The sequence below is a fragment of the Colobus angolensis genome, unplaced genomic scaffold (assembly GCF_000951035.1).
Source record: "Colobus angolensis palliatus isolate OR3802 unplaced genomic scaffold, Cang.pa_1.0 Scaffold112, whole genome shotgun sequence".
Lineage (NCBI taxonomy): Eukaryota > Metazoa > Chordata > Mammalia > Primates > Cercopithecidae > Colobus > Colobus angolensis.
This window is the reverse complement of record NW_012112253.1, coordinates 6,417,623-6,441,623: the sequence shown is the minus strand read 5'-3', so window position 1 is coordinate 6,441,623 and position 24,001 is coordinate 6,417,623. Positions and strand designations below refer to the sequence as shown.

Sequence of the window (24,001 nt, the reverse complement as noted above, 5' to 3'; positions counted from 1 at the left end):
GTGTTAATGTATATTCATAAATTGAAACAAATATACCACCTGTGTTAGGGTTCTCTAGAGGGACAGAACTAATAGGATAGATAGATAAATAGATAGATAGATAGACATAGATATATAGATATATACACACACACTACTTAATAAACTCCCATACATACATATATATATATACACATACACATATGTGTATGCTCTGTGTCTTGATTGGAGTATATATACATACATATATAATAAACTCCCATATATATGTATGTATATTTATGTATAGAGTATCCTTATGTATGCATTTATGTATGGAGTGTCCTTTTCTACTTTAAGCTCATATATATATCTATATATATATGGGAGTTTATTAAGTAGTATTAACTAACATGATCATAAGATCCCACAATAGGCCATCGGCAAGTTGAGGAGCAAGGAAGCCAGTCTGAGTCCCAAAGCTGAAGAACTTTGAGTCTGATGTTCGAGGGCAGGAAGCACCCAGCACAGGAGAAAGATGTAGGCTAGGAGGCTAAGCCAGTCTAGTCTTTTAACATTCTTCTGCCTCCTTTTTATTCAGGCTGAGCTGGCAGCTGATTGGATTGTACCCACCCAGATGAAGAGTGGGTCTGCCTTTCTCAGCCCATTGACTCAAATGTTAATCTCCTTTCGCAACACCCTCACAGACACACCTAGGATCAATAATTTGCATCCTTTAATCCAATGAAGTTGACACTCAGTATTAACCATCACACCACCAAAATGCAGGATGTAAGTGGCAGGGAAGCTGTGTGTATGGAGAGGCAAGTAGAAGGTGAAAAAGAGAAAAAAGTTCTGGAAAAAAACAAAAAGTACTTTTGCCTCTAATTTAAAAAAAAATAAACTTGAGGAATGACTTACATTCATTAAATGTATATTCATTAAATGTAGATTTACATAATTTTTAACAAGCGTAAGTTTCTATCTGTGTATCCACCACTCCAGTCAAGACACAGAGCATATTAATCCCCACGAAAGTTCCCTGGGACCCATCCTAGTCAATTTCCTCCACCACCACTCAGAGGTAATCAGTAGATATTTGTCACCATAGCTTAATTTTACTTCTTGAGTTTCAAATGAACATATCATACTGTATATAATCCTTTGTTTAGTATCCTTTACTGAACATAATGCGATGATTTTTATGTGTTCCTATAATAGTAATTCATTATTTTTTATTGAGGATATTATGTCATTGTATGAATAACTACAATTTGCTTATCAATTCTCTTTTTGATGGGCATTAATTAGGTCTCCCACCTCCCAAGTTTGGCTACTCTAAATAAAGCTACTATGAACATCCATATATATATGATTTTGTTTTCTTAAGTTATCTAGGAAACTTGTTCATGAAGTGTGTATATGTTTAATTCACTTTGTTAAATAGTTTTCAAGGTTTCCATATGTACCATTTTACACCCCTACCAGCAATGTATGGGAGCTCCAGGTGTTCCTCATCTTCACCAACTCTTGATGTTGTCAAGCTTTTTAATTTTAGCCATTCTGGTGAAACGATATCTCATTATGATTTTCATTTCCATTTCCCTGATGGTCAATGAGGTTAAGACATTTTTACATAAATATTAGCTACATATATGCTCTCATCTGCAAAGTGTGAAGTGAATATATTCTCCCTGTTTCTAGCTTGCCCTTTAATTTAGTTTTTTAGTGATCTTTTTTGAAGCACATACATTTTTGGCTTTAATGAAGTCTAACTAATGAACTCTAATTTATATATACATTTTAATTGTTACTGATGTTGTTTCTTATCTAAGAAATGCTTGCCTACTTCAAGGTCACAAACATACTTTCCTATTTTGTTTTCTAGATGTTTTAAAGTTGTAACATTTCTATTTAGGCCCATGACCCATCCTAAATTATAATAATTTTTATGTTTCATGTGAGGTTTTGAACAAGATTTATTTATTTTCCAATGTATGTGCAGTTGCTCTAGCACATTTTGTTGTATAGAGTATCCTTTTCTACTTTAAATGATCTTCGCAAGTTGGTGGAAAATTAGCTGATTGTGTAACTGTGGATATATATTCTCTGTTCTGGATTGTCTAATCTATTCCATTGACCTACATGTCTTTTTCTTTTTTCCCCTGAGACAGGCTCTCACTCTGTCACCCAGGCTGGAGTGCAATGTCATGATCACTACTCACTGCAGCCTCAACCTTATTGGCTCAGGTGATCCTCCCTCCTTAACCTGCCAAGTACAGGCACATGCCACCACTCCTGGCTAAATTCTGTATTTTTTATAGAGATGAGGGTTTGTCATGTTGCTCAGGCTGGTCTCAAACTCTTGGGCTCAATTGATTCACCAGCCTTGGCCTCCCAAAGTACTGGGATTACAGATACGGGTCACCATGCCTGGCTGTTTTAATTTTTGTTATACCCTTATACTAAGTCTTGAGATTAAGTTATAAAATTGGAAAAAATTTTCTTCATTTTAAAAATATTTTGGCTTTACATTTTAATAGAAATTTTAGAATCAACTTGATAATAGTTGTTTTTGAATTCTGTGGGATGTTGATTCATATTGTATTGCATGTATACTTTAAGTTGGAAGAAATCTGTCATGTTAAAAATATTGCATCGTCCTATCTGTTAATATGAGCTATGTCTCTAGTTATCTCAGTTGATTTACCATTAAGTTTATTTACATCATTTTAATTATCTGCAATATTTTACAGTTTTCACTATACAGATCTTGGGCATCTTTCATCAAATTTACCCCTAAATATTTTGGTTTCTTTTGAAACTATTATACATAGCAGCATCTGAACATTTTACTTCCCAATTATTTGTTACTGTTGTATAAAAAATTAATTAATTTTTATATACTGACCTTGTATAACATTGCTATATTCCTTCTCTAATTAATTCTATGTATTGTTTATTGGTGAAGAGGGTAGTTTCCTTAGGATTCCTTATGGAAAAGTCTTGTTTTCATGTGAATAATGATAGCTTTACTTTAAAAAAATCTATATGCCATTTTTTTTTTTGTTACACAGGTGACTTTTTAGAAAAAGTAAAATAAAAGTGATGAAATGAAAACTTTCTTAACTTGTTTCTGATCTTAGATGGAAACACTAAACACTAAGTGAATTTTTTTGTAGTTACACAGGTAAATTTTTAGAAAAAATAAAAGTGATTCAATAAAAACTTCCTTATCTTGTTTCTAATCTTAGATGGGAACACTAAACACTAAGTGAAATGTTTTTGTAGCTATCTTGTATATTAGATTGAGCATACTCATACTTTTCTGAGAGTTTTTATCATAAATGAGCAAAAATTTGTTTTTTGTCAAATAATGTTTTCTGTCTCTCTTATGATAATCAAATTGTTTTTGCCTTTATTTTATTAATGTGGTGAATTTAACTTATGAATGTTGAACCAACCTTGAATTCCTAGGACAAATCATGTGTGGACATAATATATTACCATTTTTATATATTGGTTTATTTTATTTCCTAATATTCTGGAGTTAGGGTTATGCTAAACTCACATACCAAATTATTATGTTTTCTTTCTTTCCTATTTTATGAAAGATATTATGTGATATTGGTATTTATTCTCTTTTAAATATTTCAAAGTGCTTGGCCTCACCATTAAAGTCATATGGGCCTGAGAGGATTTTTGTTTGTTTAGTTGGTTGGTTGGTTGGTTGGTTGGTTGGTTGGTTTTCAGGATAGGAGGAACACGATATATATATGTAGATTAACTGAATGTTTGTGTCCTTCCCAAAGTTTACACATTGAAGCCCTAATCCCTAGTGTGACTATCTTTGGAGATGGCACTCCTAAGTTAAATGAGGTGAGAAGGGTGGGCCCTGACCCCATAGGATTATAAGAAGAGAAACTAGAGAGCTCTTTAACCTCTCATCTATCCCCCATATACACACACATGCTGGAGAAAAGTCCATGTGAGGACACAGCAAGAAACTAGTCATCCAAGAACGAAGAAGAGAGCCCTCACCATGAACAAAATTGGTTCCTCAAAATATTAAAAATGGAATGATGACCATATCATCCAGCAATTCTACTTCTGGGTGTATATCCAAAGGAAACAAAACTACTACTTCAAAGAGGGATCCACACTCCTATATTCACATTATTTACAGTAGGTAAGATATGGAAACAACCTAAGTGTCCATGAACAGATGAATAGATAAGAATACATAATAAGTATACACAATTAGCTCATGGTATCCTAAGGTTCTGCATCCACAAATTCAATCAACAACAGATCAAAATAATAAAATAACAATATGGCAATAAAAATAATACAAATAAAAATGTAGGGCAATTATTTACATGGCATTTACATTGTATTAGGTATAATGAGTAATGTAAAGATGATATAAAGTATATGAGAATGTGCACAGGTTTATATTCAAATGCCTACATCATTTTATGTAAAGGTCTTGTGCATTTGTGGATTTTGGTATCCTTAGGGAGTCCTAGAATCAATCTTCTGATGATACCAAGGAATAACTTGGTATCAGCAGACAAACACAAACACATGCCACATAAATAATATGATACACACACACACACACACACACAGTAAAATATTATTCAGTCTTAAAAAAGAAAAAATTTCTTCCATTGTGACAACCCAGATGAATCTGGAGAACATTATGCTAAGTGAAATATGCCAGACACAGAGAAACAAATACTGCATGATCCTGTTTATGTGAGGAATCTAAAAAAGTTAAATCAATAATAACAGAGAGTAGAAAGGTGTTTGGAGCTGGGGAATAGGGAAAAGGGAGATGTTAGTAAAAGGGTACAAACATTAGTATGAAGATAAATAAGTTCTGGGAAACTAATGTACAGCATGTGGCTATCCATAATAGATAATAATAATGTATTGTGTAGTTAAAATTTGTTAAGAGGTCAGACGCGGTAGCTTATGCCTGTAATCCCAGCACTTTGGGAGGCTGAGGCAGCCAGATCATCTGATGTCAGGAGTTCGAGATCAGCCTGGCCATCATGTTCTGTCACCCAGGCTGGAGTGCAGTGGTGCAATCTTGGCTCACTGCAATCTCCGCCTCCTGGGTTCAAATGATTCTCCTGCCTCAGCCTCCTGAGTAGCCGAGATTACAGGCACCCACCAACACACATAGCTAATTTTTATATTTTTAGTAGAGATGGGGTTTCACCACGTTGGCCAAGGTAGTCTCAAACTCCTGACCTTAAGTGATCTGGCTGTCTTGACCTCCCAAAGTGCTTGGATTACAGGCTCCATGGTATATTTCTTTCCATTAAATTTTTTTTCAATTTACATGTTGTTTTATATTTAAAGTGCATCTCTCTTATAAAGGATATATCTTTGAGTCTTTAAAAAACATTCATTCTGAAAATCCTCAGATTTTTACATGGAATCTGTTTCACCCATTTACATTTAATTTACTTATCTAAACGTATGTAAGTATAATATTTTGCCACTGGTTTCTTCTTTGTTCTATTTTTTTGTTGTGTTTTCTTTTTTCCTCTTGGTTTCTTTTGGGGTTGATAATTTTCAATATTCCATTCTGTATCATCTATTGCCTTTTTAACCATACCTCTTTGCATTATTACTTTGGTGGTTGCTCTAGAGATTGCAGTGTAGTGTACATTTCAATTTGTCGCAGTCTTTCTCGACTTAGCTTAATATTATTGTGTATCCAATGAAATAACCTTATAATTGTATAATTTCATGTACATTTTCTCCCACCTTTTGTGCTAATTTTATTACTCCATTTATTTATGCATATTATAAGCCCCATAATACTTTATGATTTTTTCTTTAACCAATCTTTTGAATAACTTTTGACTTTTAATAATTTAAGAAAATAGTCTATGTTTACCATTTTCTTGAGGCCCAGAGGCCTGTGAGACCACAGACAGTGAAGCTGTGTGATGGTGGGATTCCAGTGAGATATCAGGACACTGAAATTCTGACAACTCTGGGACTGTGAGGCTGTGAAATCTTCCTCTCTCCACTCCCAGCCTCTGCTTAATCATCTAAATTCCCCTGTAAGTGACTTCACTGAGAGGATTCTCTTTGCCTTTGGGGCTCCTGCAGATCCGCTGCCAAGGCATCCCATAAATTCATCAGAATGTCTGGTTTATTTCTTCTAGTTTAAGCACAGATTGTTCTTTTCTGACAGCTTTGCTCATCAGCCCACCTGCCCTCAACTTTTCACATCTGACCACTGGCTTTGAATGTGTCCTGTATTTTTTACTTACATAGAAAAGGCTTGTCTTTCTGAAGTATAGTTCTTTTGAATTACATTGTGTCCACAGATTTTGATGGCATTAAAGAAAAGTAAGATTTTTGTGTTTTTGTTCAACTGGAGAGATATTTCGTTGGAAATTAAAGTCTTCATTTCCTTCTACATGTCAAGTGAAAGGCTCTAGTATTCCCCTTTTTTCCTTCCTTCCTTCCTTCCTTCCTTCTTTCCTTCCTTCATTCCTTCCCTCCTTCTTCCTTTCCTTCCTCCCTTTCTTCCATCCTTGCTTCTTTCCTTGGTCCTTCCATCTTTTCTCTTCCTTCCTTCCTTCTTCCCTTCCTTCCTTCCTCCCTTCCTTCCATCCTTGCTTCTTTCCTTGGTCCTTCCTTCCTTTCTTTCCTCCTTCCCTCCCTCCCTTCCTTCCTTCCTTCCTTCCTTCCTTCCTTCCTTCCTTCCTTCCTTCCTTCCTATATATTTCTTTCCCACACCTCATCTTCCCATAGTCCAAAGTCTACCAATCCTTTAAAGACAGCTTTAAGATTCTTCCCTCTGTGAGATTCTTTCTCACAAATACATGCACATGCCCAACTCAGATGACCTTCTTCTTCTTCTGACATGGTCTCATTTACCACCTCTATCACTCCTTTGGCATTTCAAAGACTGTGTGGTTAGTTGTTCTTTTCTGTATGAAATACATGTATATTAAGAGCTTCAGTCTAAGAAGAGTCCTTCCTTGAATGTAAGTACTATAACTTTTGCTTGTTGGTGTTGTTTTATTTTTAAAATTTCATCACAGCTCAAGAACTAGTAGAGTGGCCACCAGTTAGTTTATTGGAAGATAATAGTGAACATAATGATGACAATAATTTTCTTCTTTGAAATGGTAGAAAATAAGAGATAGGAAGTTGTCTTTTCCACATAATCCATCTTCTTTGCTACAATAAATGTAATGAAGCTCTCTCCAAATACACATACACTTACTATGTATACATTATGTTAACATAAACATCAGTATCTATAAACATAAAGTCAGGACGTCAGACTCTGCCAAACATAAATATACTCAAATGTGTTGATAACCTTATGTGCTATGACCATTTGTTTTATTCTGTGTTGGGCACAAAGGTTTAGTATAGGCTTTAAGAATTTACAGATTATGGTAAATGAGAGCATTCAGCTATCACCAAAGAACTGAATTCAATTCAAGTAACTTAATCATCATTGTAAGACACACTAAGAAAATTTTCAGTGAAGAGAAATTTTTAAAAATATTTAAAACAGAGTTCAATGTGTCTTCCTCTGAAAGAAAATCTCTGCTTCTCAGATGCCCCTCCTTTTAATATCTGTTAAATTGTAATGATTGTTTTTCCACTTCAGAACTACCATGAACATATTTTTTTGTAAGAATGGATGTTCATGAGTGATGACTACAAACTAGAACAATAACTTTCATTTCTAAAATATACAATTATATAAGCATTATTTGAGAAATGTAAAGCATCATTTGTGTTAGAAAGAGTACCAAAAGAAAAACTATGTATAAATGCTGAGTAAAAATTATTTATCACAACAGAGGGGGCAGCATGCAGAGAAAATGGCTTCAGTCAACCCACAGGCAAGGTCATGGCCTAGGATGGGCACTCTGGCAAGGTTTCCGACAGAATTTATTATCCAGGCTTCTGCTGATTACTTTCCATGTCCTGAATACAAGTTTTTTTAAACCACCTTAAGTGGTCTCATAGCTCGGCTCTATCTCTGAAGATTCACCAGGCTCTGTTTTTGCTCATCCCCCTCTATAGTCCCGTTTCCCCAGCTCTGTTTGGTCCCCATAAAGGCTGCCTTATGTCACCATTCCCTCACTTCCATCTCTCTCCCTTTGCATCTCCAAGTCAACAAGAGTCAAGAGAAAAATAACTACTAAGTAACTTAAAGAAGCCAACTGTCTTAATTAAACCTTTGGCTTACAGTATCTTCTTCTCAAGAAGGTTAAAGAACTATAATTAGGGTTTTTCAAGTCAATCTCCCAAAATTAATTCACCTCACTGAAAATAAATAAAAGTCATATTTGTTGTGTTTGTCTTCCGATTATATTGTGCAATAACGCATAAGGACAATTCATAATTGTGTCACCAGCACCTCACACAAGTCATGGGTAAATACTGGCTAAATTAACCACTAGAAAAAGGAGAAGGCAAGAACTTTTTGATAAATCAATTATAAATTAACGACTTGGACTTAAAATTGCTTTAGTCTGAATTCTAGAGCAAAGAAATCATATATTTTAATTCAAAACATTTCCTGATGTTTTTGGAAGCCTATTACTCAACTTTTCACAAACCTTTTCCAATCTTGGTTGAATATCTCAGTGAGTTGCCTTGGCTCATGTGGGAATTATCCTGCACTCTTTAAGTACAAATCTGCAGGAATTACGTGGACTGAATACTAACTGGTATTCTGGGATGCCAAAATACATTTGTCTCTAGAAATTTTCTCCTAAGGGGCTGCCAGATGTTGTCTTCCTGTACAGAAATTTATTTTCATCCATAGACCCTGTCAGAGGGGGTAACTTAGTCATTCATGTGTGTTCTCAGAAACACAAAGCCCAATTCAAACTGGTTAAATGATCACAGAAATGTTTAGAAGTGGGTAGGCTTCAAAGTTAGTCAGATTGAATTCTCCAATGATGCTATCAAGCACTTACTTTTCCTCTTACCTTTCTACTCAGATTTCTTTAGAATCAGCTCTATCCATGATTTCAAAATGGCAGTCAGCAACTCTGGGAGAAACATACTTTTTCTTTTACACTGAGAAAAAGGCAGAGAGAACACTGCATTTGAATTGATTCAAAAGCAAGAGAGAGGTTAAGAAGTGAAACGGTGAGTATGAATAAATCTTTTGAGGAGTTTGCTGTAATGGGCAAAGAGAAACTCAGTGGTAATTGCAGGAAGATATGGGGCCAAGGAGAAATAAAAGAGGGAGTTAGACATTACAATTATGATGATGATGATAATAATTTTTCCAGTGGGTTGGGAAAGAAAGAAAAATGTGTTTGAGTATGATTCCCTATCTATTCACTATTTGTGTCTCTTTTGCTGTGAACTACCTGTTCTTTGCCTATTTTAGTTATTTGTCTTCATTCATTCTTGATACTAAATACTTTTTATACATATTATCATTTTTTTCCAAATTGTCACTTGTTTTTAGTTGGTATCTTACTGAAGAAAAAGTTGAAGGATGAAATCAAATGGCTATTCTCACAGAGGATTTAAATCTGGTCTAAACCCAATAAATTTTTTAAAAAACATTCTAATGCTAAAATTTAGGATTGCAACATGAAGTGCAAAATACCATTCTAATAATATCTTATGTCTTGGAACACTTAAAAATAGCTACTATTTGTCAATGTTGTAACTAGTGCTAGGCATTATGCTTAAAAGCTATATGCATTATATTATTTAATTCTTACAATCCTGTGAATGAAACTTTGTGATCTCAAGTTTACAGATGAAGACAATAAACTTCAGAAAGTTCAAGTATATTGCTCAAGGTTAGTCATTAATAACTAGCAATAATGAATAATCATGAATAATCTTGAGCTATCCTTCCTATGCCTGTACTTGCCATTCAATTCATTCCAATTGGTCTTGCCATGTAAGGATTTGTTCAGTTTCTTCTATAGATTACTGTCTTTCTTTTTCCCCTTCCTTTCTTCCTCCTTCATTTTTTTTTCTATGAATCTTGGTTTAAGTAAAGTCAGTTTTTGTAGTTAGCATCTGATCGAGGAAAAGTCAAAAGAAAATTGTTGGCACATGACATTGTAAACTCAGTCCAGATTTGAACCCTGGTCTAATTCCAGACCACTACTCTAAACCCTTGCAGTGTGACTTTCAAAATCAATGATCATTAGAGTTTAAACTGACCCTGGAAGTCTCCCACTGCAACTTCCTTAAGAAGTAATATAGGATGGTTATTAAAAGTCTGAAGTTCAATCCGGTCTGTGTCATTTACTAGCAATTTTCTTGGCTTTATGGTTTGTATCCGTAAGATACGAAGAATATCATCAACCTCAAAGGATGATTGATTATTGGGATAGATGAGACAGTTCAGATAGCAGTGCCTGGCATTTAGTAAGTACTCAGCAATTATCAGCTGTTATTTTTTTCTTCCCAACTGATACCCAAATGTCTTTGTCTGTGGGTCTAAGTGATTATCTACAGTAAAGATAAGTATTTCCTGTTAAAGGGAATGCATTATCTGCTATAGTGGTCCATTTTGTCTTTGGAAAGTTCCAGTTATTTGAACGTTCTTCCAAACAGACAGCTAAAAGTTGCCCTTCTCAAAATAATTGTTAACAATCCTTTTTAGGATGGCACACAACAGACAACCAACCTTTTGAAGATTATTATTATATTTCTTTAAATTGTTTTCTAACCAAGAAAATATTCACAATGGTTATCTTCTGTGTGCCCAAGCTCATCAATGACCCCCAAAGTTCTGAATAGAACCCTCTTCTACAAATGTGATTGGAAAAGCCCACAGATAGGCAGGATTATACTCCTCCTTCCTCTGGGTCATCTATTACGTGGCCAAGTCCCCTTTGCTTACTTATATAGTCATCCAGCTGACACATACACTACTTAGAAGTCAAATTATGCTATTTTTGTGCAACTGAGGTTTTGAACCCATATGTAGAATTTATATTTGGCCAAAAACTCAGGCATTTGTAGTAAGTGACTATTTCCAAGATGTTATAATTTCCCTGTTCTTACAATATAATTACCTCAAAAATAATCAGAAATAAGTGTATGAACTGGCACTTCATAATACAGACCATAAAATTATTTCTTAACAGCTTTTTCCAAAGGATTTGAATTCCAACTATTTCTTGAAGGATCATCAATTGTTCAGATACTATATATAAAATGATATCATCCTTTGATTATATCTACACACTCATGTTTCAGAAAACAGCTTGATTTCACTTCTTATTTCTTCCTATTAGGCCAATGAGTAATCTTGGACTATACTTCTTCCTATGCCTGTACTTGTCATTCAATTAATTCCATTTGGTCTTTCCACGTAAGGATTTGCTCAATTTCTTCTTTTGATTACCGTCTTTGCACTTTTCCTTCCTTCCTTCCTTCCTTCCTTCCTTCCTCCCTCCCTCCCTCCGTTCCATCCATCCTTCCTTTCCTTCCTTCTTTTTCTTCTTCCTTCATTTTTTTCTCTAAATCTTTGTTTAAGTAAAGTCAGTTTTTATAGTTATATGGGACAATAAGCAACCGAGAGAGGAAAATTCAAAGAAAGGCACCGGCACATGACATTGTAAACTCAGCCCAAACCACTGCCTAAATCAATTAAAACTCACCCTCTTGACACCAGTTAGCAATAAGCTATATTTCTTCACCTTCATATTACTTTTTAAAATATTTATATCCTATTCCTTTCCTACCAAATATAGTTTTAGATGCTCACAATAAAAGAATAATGCAATCAGACTGAATCATTGTTGTCAAGTAAAAATAATATCAAGCAATGGAAAAGGAAGTTATTCAAAGATATGCATACAAATGGCACCAATAACATTAATGACTGCCTTTCCTTCTTTCTCAAACATTTCCACTTATCCTGCTAGAATTCTCATTTTGTGACCAGAAAATTCTTTATCTTCTGTTTTTCAGAAAATTCTCTTCTTTCCTTCACTTTCTTCAGTTTTTCCCAAATGAGTGTGCACATTAAGCTCATAGGGAGAGACTGAAAAAAAATGCTAATGTTCTGTAGTTTCCATCCACCCAATTAAGTAAGTATTTGTAGAAACAGAATGGATCTTGAGGACACTCTCCCCTCTGCGTTCTCTTTAAAAAAACAGATTTTTTTTTCTCATTTTTAAATTCTTCAGTGGCAGAATAGTGGTCACTCTTCTTTTCACCATCATCCCCTCAGGCTCTTCTAAAATTTCCGGAACTCACTCTTCACCCTCTCCTCTTTTTTTTTTTCTTTTTTTCCTACAGATATCCTTACCTTGCACCCTAATTCACTAAAAATTTTGGAACCTAGATTATAATTTCACTTTCCACATCTCTACTATCATTATAATTCTAGAAAGTTCAGTGTAGTCAATACAAGAGTAGGTTCTGGAGCCTCTGTTTCAGCCCAGCTCTATCATTGCTAATTATGTTGCCATGGGAAAATTATTTAAACTCTCTTTGCCATAAAGTGGAAATGACACTAGGAGTAGCAGCCTTAAATGCCAGGAATCAAAGAGTACAGATAAAACTCTCAGAATATTGATGCATAATAAACACCTTATATATGCTACTTAGGATTCCTGGCAATTCTTATATCCATGAGAATGAACCCATCTAGCTCCAAAGGTTCTTGGTTTCTTGGTCTCTTAATCACTAGTTCACCTTTTCCTCCAATTTGTCGCAGTTGGCTAATCCCAGGGTCATACCCTAAGCCTCAGTATCAACAGGTCCTACTCCACCTCCCAAATCTCAAATTCAAAAATCTTGCTCTCCAAACACAAATTGTGTTTTTCCAATTGACTTTGCTCAGGAACCTCTAGCACTATAATTTTCCCATATCCCTAAGAGCTCTGATTCAGTGGTCTTGCACTATTGATCCATCAACTCTTCTTGTTTTATTTTATCTTGCATTCCATAACCTTCGAGTGTAATCGCCTCCTCACAAATATCACTGTTTCCCTCTCTCCTCTCTCCTGTTCTCTGAGTCAAGTAGCAGAATTTCGGTTCCAGGTAAACCAACCAGGAAGCCCTTTTTCCTTCTTTCAACCCCTTTAAGGAGATTTTCCTGGAGGAAATTTCATAAACAGCTTGAATGGTTGCCAGTTAAGTACACAATCACAAAATTCAATCTGGCACTGGGCACTGCTCAGGCCTTCTCTGCATTTATCTGGCTCTACCTCTTCTCCGAATGATTACTTCATTTCTTTTCTTTCTCCTTAAAACTCCTACTTTGCTGAGCATGGTGGCTCGCACCTGTAATCCTAGCACTTTGGGAGGCTGAGGTGGGTGGATCACTTGAGGTCAGGAGTTCAAGACCAGTATGGCCAACATGATGAAACTCCATCTTTACTAAATATACAGAAATTAGTTGGGTGTGGTGGTGGGCGCCTGTAATCCCAGCTACTTGGGAGGCTGAGGCAGAAGAATGGCTTGAACCTGGGAGGCAGAGGTTGCAGTAAGCTGATATCGCTCCACCGCACTCCACTCTGGGAGACAGAGGGAGACTTAGTCTCAAAATAAATAAATAAATAAATAAAACTTCCGACCTCTGTTCCTCCTGACTCTTAGTTGATGACCTCACCTCGCACTTCACTGAAACATTCTCGTTTTCTGGGCATTCTCTCACCTACCGACAAGCGAGCGCAATTTGTGCCTGTCTTCATTCGTGCTTTTCTTCTCCTCTCCTACTATGAAGTGTGGGTGAGCATGGGGGCTGTGTCTACGCCTAGGAAAGACAAATTCCTCCTCCTGGTAGCAAGAACTTCTCTTCCGATTAACACTCTTCTGTCCTACATTTACAATTTCTCCTTCTTGATTTAATCATTTCCATCAACATAAAAAGTTGCTTCATTTTCCCCATCTTAAAAAGTAAAGCCTTGCATTGACGCCTTCCTTTTAGTTACTACTTCTCTCTGCACCTACTCATGGTCAATCTTGAAATAATTTTTCGTTTCTATTGTCTCCACTTTTTTACCTTCCGTTCTCTCACTGGTGTGCTTTGTGTACATTCAGTGTGCAGTGTGTACATGTTATCGGATGCAAGTATTGAACACGTATTGCTTGTCAGGTACTGCAGAAAGAGGCTTGTATGAATCTAATTTAACTCTCACCACAATGTGATATGGTAGGAACCACATTTATCCACATTTTCCAAATAGGAACCCCCAGATTTAGAAAGGCAAGTTGTCCGAAGTTACGTCATTAGTCGCAAAATCAGGCCTCAGCCCAATATTTGCTTAACTCTAAAGGCATATTCTTAAGTGCTTTTTTATTAAGTGTTGTTCTTAATCCTCCTGCCAGCTTAAAACATCTACCATCAAAGCCAAGAGATGGATATAGCAGACGTTAAGCTCTTGGAAAGGTCCTGGTAATGGGAGGGACAAAAAAACACGGCCTTTTCCTTTCTGAGGCTCTCAATTTGGTGAAATATATTCATATGGAGCATGAAATAAATTGTGTCTAAGCCTCAGTATAACTTTATGTTTAAACATTCTCTCTTGTGTATGTCAATTTCTGTAGATAAGTGATGAGAAAAAGATTTGCTGTCCTTGAAACTTGGAAGAAGATAAAGAATAATCATCTTAAAAATGCCCAATCTAACCTTTGTTTTCCTGAAAAATAAGCCATAGTGTAGAAATAAAAAGGAAAACATAAATACCTAGAAAGTAGTTGGTTAATTTTATTTTTATAGAAAGTACTATATCTATATTTTTTTAATTTCATAGCCACCACATTTGTTGTTATGGGTTATTGAGTTCATATCATGCTTTGCTTGGCCTATTACCATCAATGACCTATCTGAATTCTCATCCCTTCACTAATCAATTACCTTTCACTTTTCACAAATAAAGATCTAATCATATTACTTCCCTGCCAGAAACCTCCCCTATTTTTCTAGCTCTTATAACATACAATATAGTTTTCTATGAACAGCATATAAAATGTTTACTGAGCTAGTTTCCAACAAAACTTCCAACTGTATCTCCCTTAGCACCTTTTTTTCCTTCTTTCTCATTCTGGTCATATATGTCATGTAACCTATAGATAATAGTTGCAAGTTTTTAATCCAATCTATCATTATCAAACTTTATAAATATGTGGGCTGTACTTTTGGATACGTTTTGCAAGCTCTCTAAGCTTTAGAAATATTCTCGGCTATAAAATTGGAATAATAATAATACTTACCTTGAGGGATTCTGTGAGCATTCAACATTTATTGGACCATACATATTTTCACACCTATACACATGCACATATATTTACAGATCCATATGCATCCAAACATATTTACAGAAGGCACGTGCCCACGAAGGGGTTTACAAAAATAGCAGCAACTCTTACTAATTTTGTCAAAGAAACTGTTACCTTTCTTGTAATTACTACATCATAATACTCATCACTGTATATCTCTTCCATAAAGCTTGTCACATGTCCCCTCTGGATCTTCCCAGCTCTTCCTATTTATGGCCGTGATAAGGCATTTCCTCCTTGGTTGTGATTGCTAGCTTATGTAACTAACTATCCCACTAACATAGCCAGAATCTGATCCCTGGAAGGAAAGTGGCGAGAATGTTTCCCTCAATTTGCAGAGTGCTTACACTAAAGAGTTTTGTATTCCTCAGAGTCATCAGGAAGAGTGTAAATTAGCTGGCCCTGGAGCACCTGAGACACACAAGCTGTCTGCTCTTGCTCAGCTTTCTGTAAAAACAGGAAACCTGCATCGTGGAAAGGTGAGTGCCCGCCTCTCCAGGAAGCCCTCTCTCTGCATGCCACCCTCCTTCCTTTTGCCACACCCTGAGCTGCTTTTCTCCTGAGTTCCTCCACTTGTGTGTATTTCTCCTTAAGACCCTCTCTCTCCCTCTCTCTCCTTCTCTCACTCTGCCTCCTTTTCTTTTCTTTTTTCTTCTTATATTCCTCCACCCTCCACCCTTTCTGTCAGTCTTGTCCATTTCTATGCCATTTCCATGGTAAGGTCTACTGTCCAACCTGCACTGGTCTGGCCACCTCCCTCTGCTCACTCACGGTCTCTTGCTAATGGTAGTCTAAGGATGATGATCTAATTTAGAATTCCACGCTTTAGAAAAGAAACAGGATCGCTGGGTGTGGTGGTGCATGCCTGTAGTCCCAGCTACTCGGGAAGCTGAGGCATGAGAATCACTTGAACCCGGGAAGCAGAGGCTACGGTGAACCAAGATCGCACCACTGTACTCCAGCCTGGGTGACAGAGGGAGATTCTGTCTGAAAAAAAAAAAAAAACAAAACAAAAAACAAACAAACAAACAAAAAACGAAAGAAATGGTAAGAAAAGAGTACAAACTTTCTCTCCCAGCACATCCTAATTATAGCAAGTTATTTCTGTTAATCAGCTCATAGAACACACACAAGTGGTTCAGGAGAGGCAAGGTGTGTTTGGTCATAAAAGGCTGGGGTTCACAAGGTATCCAGAGAGGACTTTATCAGGTCACACCATCAGACACATAACAGGGCAGTTGTTTCTCTTTCTTAGCCTTAACCCTCAAATGGGAGTTAGTGTAGGGAAGGCCTTGCTCTTCACAAACACTCCAGGATAAGGTGATAAGAAGATTACAAGTAAAGCCTCTCTTTAGCTATTCCACATCTCCTGTCAGATAGAGCAAGTTAAATGACAGTGCAGGCCACAAATGCATTGATCATCTACTAGGCTTGTACTACCCAGAGTTTTAAAGATCCATGCCAAGGATAAGTGATGTCATTCAGCAAAGTTTATTTTAGCAAGGAGGGTTAACCAAGTTCAAGGAGGTGAGGTTCTGGGAGACAGCCCTAACTCTCCAACACTGAGTTCAACTCGTATGTAATCTTCATCAGTGAATATTTCCTTACAGCCCATGAGAGGTGTTGAGAGAACACACGGATGATATAGCCTGTGCTCTGAAATGACTTACATATGTCTCTTTCAGCCCCGAGCCCCTCCCTCATCTTATAAATCCAGTCTCAAAACACAGAATACATCCCTAAAAATGGCATATTTCCTACTTAGAATTACTCTGTGAGTGTTCATGATGAAGCATGGCCTAAGTCATATGAAATTTTAGATTCTCTATTCTTTATGCATAAAATGTAAAGTTTCTCTGTTCGGACACAATGTTCTCTTATAATAAGCTTCAGTTATCCTCTTTCAGCCTATAAAACACATCGTGTACTTTAACAAAGATATAAAATTCTTTAAATGATTTTGATAGTCCATTCATACAAAGAAGATAGGCCTTTTTGAGGCTATAACAAGAAAAAAAAAAAAGATAAATCATTAGAAACACTTAAAAATTCTGTACATGACACTCTTCTTTATTAAAAAGACCCATTGTAAATTGGAAAGTTCCGAAGTCTTTGTGGTGAGGGAGAATGAATTATAATGACATCACTGGGTCGTGAACTAGGCCCACTGGCTACTTTCCAGAATGAAATTGACTAGGAGAGATCAGATGAGCCCATTCGTAGCACAAGACATCTGGGAGGCAGCCAGGGAATCGAGGTTCAAGCCCCCTATTTAGGACACACTTCCTCTTCCTCTTCCTCATCAAATACCATCGTGATTTCCCAGGCAAGGCGGCTAGCATAACAATGCATTTCAATTCATATTCTAAAGAACACCCAAAAAGTTCTTTGTACTCATTCCTCAGTGAAAGACCTCATGAAAAATATTAACATGTCAACATCTGGCTGACACCTTTGGTACATTTTCATCATGTTGCTGATGGGAAGCATTTTGCCTTCAAATAAGCATAATTTGCCAGTCTTTTCCATCTCCTTTTTTGTCTCTCTCCCAGCGTAATAAATGGTGTCTGAAGCCCAAGAGAAACTCATTTCTGTTAACAGATCATTTGTAAACCTTTAAGGGCAGCTGGTGAGGAAGGGGCATTTTTTTCTTGTCTTAACTTTCCTGGTTGTCTCTCTAAATGCAAAATGACACCTCATTCAACGCTTTCTGGTGTCATCTTAATCTCCCTTATTTTACACTTTCTACCTTTTTGATATTGCTGTAGACTGCATGGAGGCTTTTTACCTAATACTGTAATACCTATTATCTGAGGCATTTAGGTACATAGGCTCTTGCCAGCTAAGAATAATGCAGATCAATTGGATGTCAGCAGTCCAATAAAGTCAGATAGTGTGTGTGTATATATATATATATGGTGGGAAAAAAAGCTACCTACCCACCTGACCTTACAGCCAGCACATTTCAATATTAATACGTTTTACGCATGCATATGATAACGTTTTACTTTCCTTATGGTTCTGTGGGGAAGTCTCACTTCCCTCTGCAGAGGATTATTACCTATTCTGAGGGGTTATGATTATAGATACTTACTAAGACAAGAATAATTGACCATAAAAAACCTTTTATATTCCCACAATTATTTTTGCATTGACTAAAAGTGTCAAGAAAACCTGATTTTATTAGCAGGCCTCTAATTTTGCCTTCATTTAATTTTTTATCTGGCTTTTTCCCCCCAATATGTTTTTAGTCTGAGATATCTGGCAATTGTACAAAAGAACAATTTGTTACAGAACCTTTACCGAATGGAAGTTCTATAATCCAAGCATAACATCAAGTATCAAATAAAATAAAAATGTATGAGATCAGCAAAGGGGGCATGCTCCAAGGTAAGGAACTGATCTAGGGCCTAGAAAAAAAAGAAGTTTAAATCAAAATGTGACTGCTCGGCTATGAAGTAAGTCTGTGGAACAAAGGGTCAAATGCAGCTTTGACCTTTCATTCCCCTCCACCCACCAATAGGTCAGATCCCGTCAGCACTGAGCCTATTTCCAGTAAGGCGCAAGGAGCAGAGCTCTGTGTATTAAGAAGCAGTGTGGAAAACTCTAGAGGACACTTGAGGGGAAGAAGGAGAAAATACACTGGCTCTTCCGGAAGTAGGGATGGAGTGGGCACAAGAAGTAGAAGTGACATGGTACCCATTTGACCCTTGAAAACAAAACCAGCTCTGGTAACCTCATTTGCTTCTTTCCCTGCCTCTGTCCCTCAAATATTAGAAACAAGACAAATCCAAGATCACAAATGGATATTGTGGTTAAAGGCATGACTGCAACTGGAAAGAACTCAGGCTAAAACAAGGAGGAAAAGTGTTCCAGTTCTACTACTAATTGGTGGAGGATTGTTGGCAACTCCCTTCTGGCACCAACATTCTGATTTTGGAGATTCTAAATGTATTCACTTTTCAGATGTCAGATGGTGCAGTGGAAAGGAGAAATGGGAGTGATATTGTATCCATTTGGCCCCTGCAAACAAAACACATCCTGGTTAGCTCCTGTATATACATAGTGAGTCTTAACGTTTTAGATTTCCCTGAAATCAACAATCAGAACCTACAAAAAACAAGAATCACTGGAACTGTATAGTCTGTCTCAAGTGATGTGAATGGAGATCTGTGACCATTGATCACCCGTTCTCAGCTTTATATCTTATTTCTGGTCCACCAGCAGAGGGTATCATGGTGAAGAAACTATCTCAGCTCTTTGAGGAATGCATGTTCATGGGAAGAGACTAATTCCTGTTCATTCCAAAGTTAACAGAGGGCCAGAATGGGGACTTCAAGAAAATAGCATGTAGAGCTTGGGGGCCCCTTTGACAAAGGGAAACTGACTTCTTGCTCTCCCTCTAGGTGCTTGCTGGAGTCAAGAAGCTATAGCACATTTTAGTGTCGCCTTGACAGAGAAGAGGATCATGATGAGGGAGAATTTTGCATGACTTGACACGTGCCTACTTGAGTTTCTAAGTGAAGTGTCCATTAAGACTGTACCCAGGATTGGTCAAAAGAGGTCATGAGACATAAGAAGTCTACTAGGAAGCCAATCAGATCAGCCTATGAGGGTGAGGCTGCTGGAGCTGTGGTGTGAAATGTACCTGGGAAGATGGTGCAGGAATCTTTTCTCTTTACCCCCCAGTGGCTTCCTTGTCCCTCAGAATGTGCAAAGAGGACTCAGTGGTTCTTGTGTTTCCACCTAAGAAAGTGGGGAGATTAAATGGGTCAGAAGGCTGCTAAGCTAATCTAGAGGGGGATAAAACCTTCTGGAGACATCAAAGGAATGTGTAGATCTTCAGAAAAAGGTGCTGGTGGTTAAGCTACACCAACTCAGGGAGAAATGCTACATCATGAGTGATAGTTGCTGAAGAGAATCAGTGAAGCCAAAGACTCTGCCCCAATCTGACCTAGCAATTTAGATAAATCCTTCCTCTTTCTCTCTCATGCTTGACATCCTCCCTTCAACACTAGAAGGTCATTCAAGGACAGGGGAAGCCAAATGTGCTTTCAATTCTTCCTGGTCCCAGTCAGATCAGGAGAGCCAGAAGAGCTTGACCAAGAACAGGGAGAAGAATGAGATGATAGAGGAAAACTCTTTTCTCCCTTTTCGAACCCAAGCAGCCAGGGTCTAGTCTGTTCTAGAAGTCGTTGGTGGAAAGGAGTAGAAGAAATTTAAAATCAATATGAGATGTTAATTTTAAAATAGGCTAAATTGGACCAGGCGCAGTGGCTCACGCCTGTAATCCCAGCACTTTGGGAGGCCGAAGAGGGTGGATCACGAGGTCAGGAGATCAAGACCATCCTGGCTAACACGATGAAACTCCGTCTCTACTAAAAATACAAAAAATTAGCCAGGTGTGATGGCGGGCGCCTGTAGTCCCAGCTACTCGGGAGACTGAGGCAGGAGAATGGCGTGAACCTGGGAGATGGAGCTTGCAGTGAGCTGAGAACACGTCACTGCACTCCAGCCTGGGCGACAGAGTGAGACTCCGTCTCAAAATAAATAAATAAATAAAACAGGCTAAATTAAGTTTTATATCTGTGAGGGACTGGAAAGCTATAGGATAGCGTCAAGGTTTTTTTTTTTTTTTTTTTTTGATGTGAAACAGGATTCTGACATAACATGGTTGAAGGTCAGGATTGGAAAATGAAATAAAATCACAATCAACACAATAGAACCTGTTTTGTTTCATATCCAGTTTTAACTCCCTCAATAAACCAGTCACAGGTTTAAGAGTTTAACTACCCTACCTGCCAATCTAACCAAAATAACTGCCTTCTGAACTGTTCAATAATTTAATATAAGCAACAGGAATATATAATTAGGTTGATGAGGGATTATTTGCTGTAAAACCAATTGTTGATGGTTAAAAAGCAAAGCGTGACTGCTTTGTCAATTTCAGTTATGTACTTGGGAGGAAAGCCCCTTGCTTCCATACAACCTTATTTATTTAGAAGCACTCGTTGTCACTTCTTGCAGGTCCTTCCAATTGTCAGGTTTCATTTAAGAGGGACAATTGTAAGAACAACCTATAAATAAAACACACATCACTGGTTTCATCCTCAAAATAGATAAGGAATTATACCTTGCATTATGCATTCTGCTAAGTCTCTTTTGGTACTTCAGGGAATAAAATGGTAACTTGACAATTTTATCATATACAGTCATGGGCTGCATAACAACATTTCAGTCAACAGTGGATTACATAAACAACCGTGGTCATATAAGATTATAAGACTAGATTTTTACTGTACCTTTTCTGTGTTGAGATATGTTTAGATACACAAATACTTACCATTGTATTCCAATTGCCTATAGTGCTGTACATGTTTATAGCCTAGGAGAAAAAGGCCGTACCATACAGCCTAGGTGTGTAGTCAGCCATGCCATCTACGTCTGTGTAAGGACATCCTACGATGTTTGCACCTCAACAAAATGGCCTAATGACGTGCTTTTCAGAATATATCCCTGACGTTAAGCGATATATGACCATTTAATTGAAGGAAAAAGAAACATGAGATAGATGCTTCAGGTTAATTAGCAGAAGTTTGCTGTGGTCAACAAATTCGTTAGGCCGTTTTCAAAACTGCAAGATATTTGGTGGAGTATAAACATGATTACTATCATAATCAGACAAGAAGCTGTCCACTTAGGTGTCCCTAAGTAATGAATTTGCTCGTATCAATTCGTTGACACTCATTTATCACATATTTCCTATTGAACACAAACCCTGAGGTCATAACCGGGAGCTACCTATATCTCTATCTCCTGCCAAACCCAAGGAGGGGTCTGATTGCCTTGGCCTGTGGGCTCTGGCACGCATACCAACCTTGGTTCTGAACATGAAGGCATATTTAGTTTCCCTAGTCTTTGACTTATATCAATTCAGTATTCCAAAAGAAGATCATGCTCTTGCCTACTGCGCACTAGATCTGTACTCCTTTAGAACATTTCCTTCTCGTTATTTTACCTGTATTGACCCCTTCTGTCCCTAAACCATAGCCTCAAGAGTGGACCATAACTAAATATGGTAAAGTGACTATGGTTTTCACTGCAGAGCAGTGGATCAGTAAGAAATGTTCCTAATATCTCAAATAACCTGAAATTAATTCATTCATAGAGTCACCAAATCTTGCTTCAGTTGGTCTCAATGAATAAAATACTAGTGTTAGGATACCACCTTATTTATTTCTCCCTCATCCTAGAAAACTATCGCCTGATAATGCCCATAGGTACATGGCATATACCATACACTTATAACCAGAAGGTTTTGAAACCTTAAACAGGAGTTGGGAGCCTAGAGTCCTATTCTTGGGCTTTAGAGTTGGATAGATTGAGCTCTAAATCCTAGTTCTACCAATTTTCTTTTCTTATCTTATTTTATTATTATTATTTTTTTGAGACAGAGTTTCTCTCTTGTTGCCCAGGCTGGAGTGCAGCAGCCTAATCTCAACTCACTGCAACCTCCACCTACCGGGTTCAAGTGATTCTCCTGTCTCAGTCTCCTGAGTAGCTGGGATTACAGGTGCCCACCACCACGCCTGGCTAATTTTTGGTATTTTTTTAGTAGAGACTGGGTTTCACCATGCTGGCCAGGCTGGTCTCAAACTCCTGACCTCAGGTGATCTGCCTCGGCCTCTCAAAGTGCTGGAATTACAGGTGTGAGCCACTGCACCCGGCTTAGTTCTACCAATTTTCAATGTGTGGACTTGGGCAAGTCACTTAAACTCTCTGCACTTTGTTTATAAAATGGGAGCAACCATGTCTTCCAGACTGGGTCATTTCAAGGATTAATGAAATGGCATAAAGAATACATTCCCAGATTTCACAGCAATATCGTTTTTGGTCTGAGTTCAGAATCCCTCACTTACCAGGTGTGATCTGTGGGCAAGTAACAAATACTTAATTTCTCTCTCCTCCAATTTATCATCTATTAAATGAGAATGCTAAAAGTAACCAAGTGATTGAATTACTTTGAGTGTTAATTTAGTTAGTATTGACAAAGTATTTACAAAGTGCCTGGCTATGGTAAATGTTCAATAAATGTAAGCCGTTATAAATGATATTCTTGTAATATAGTATTGCTTATATGACTACCGATAATAACCAAGATGATGAGGTGAATATTAACAGTCTCCTTGACAGGTTTGACTTGAAGCCAACTATAGTCCATTGATTGAAGGGGGTTAAACCCAAAGGCTGAGGGACAAAATGTCCCTAAATTGGCCACACAACCATAAAGGACCCCAGCCACTCTCCATCCCTGCTGGGAACTTAGCAAATCACAATCTCCTGGAGTTCCTTGTCAGGTCATAGACTCTGCCCAAGGAACTCTAAATTGAATGGGGGGTAAATTGTCTATTCTTGAAAAATCTATGATATTAGGAGAAATCCATTTCTTTGATAGCAAGATCAAAACCTGCTCAGATGGTTTTCATGAATGAAGACGGAGGTGTTACATACCTATCCAATGGTTGGGATGCAATGTGTTGTAACACGAATGTGTTGCATTTCAATATGAAGTTCATATTGAAGTTCAGAAGTATCCAATATGAAGTTCATATCAAAGTATTCCCCAGTATGAAGTTTATAAGTAAACTTCCCCAACATGAATTTTGTAAGTAAAAAGACCAAGAGCCCCACTATAATGAAGGGAATGAATGTGAAACATATAGGCTTTCTTAAGAAATTATAGGGGTGATTTTATAAATAA

The 24,001-nt window shown here is 37.3% G+C and overlaps 1 long non-coding RNA gene across 1 annotated transcript in view; it reads left to right on the top strand.

The window, feature by feature from the left end:
- The first annotated feature begins 9,701 nt into the window (after positions 1 to 9,701).
- Positions 9,702 to 24,001, top strand: part of LOC105523169 — a 79,046-nt gene continuing 64,746 nt past the window's right edge. Inside the window, exon 1 of the long non-coding RNA XR_001003545.1 lies at positions 9,702 to 9,788. This is a non-coding gene — a long non-coding RNA (uncharacterized LOC105523169). The remainder of the gene's footprint in view (positions 9,789 to 24,001) is intronic.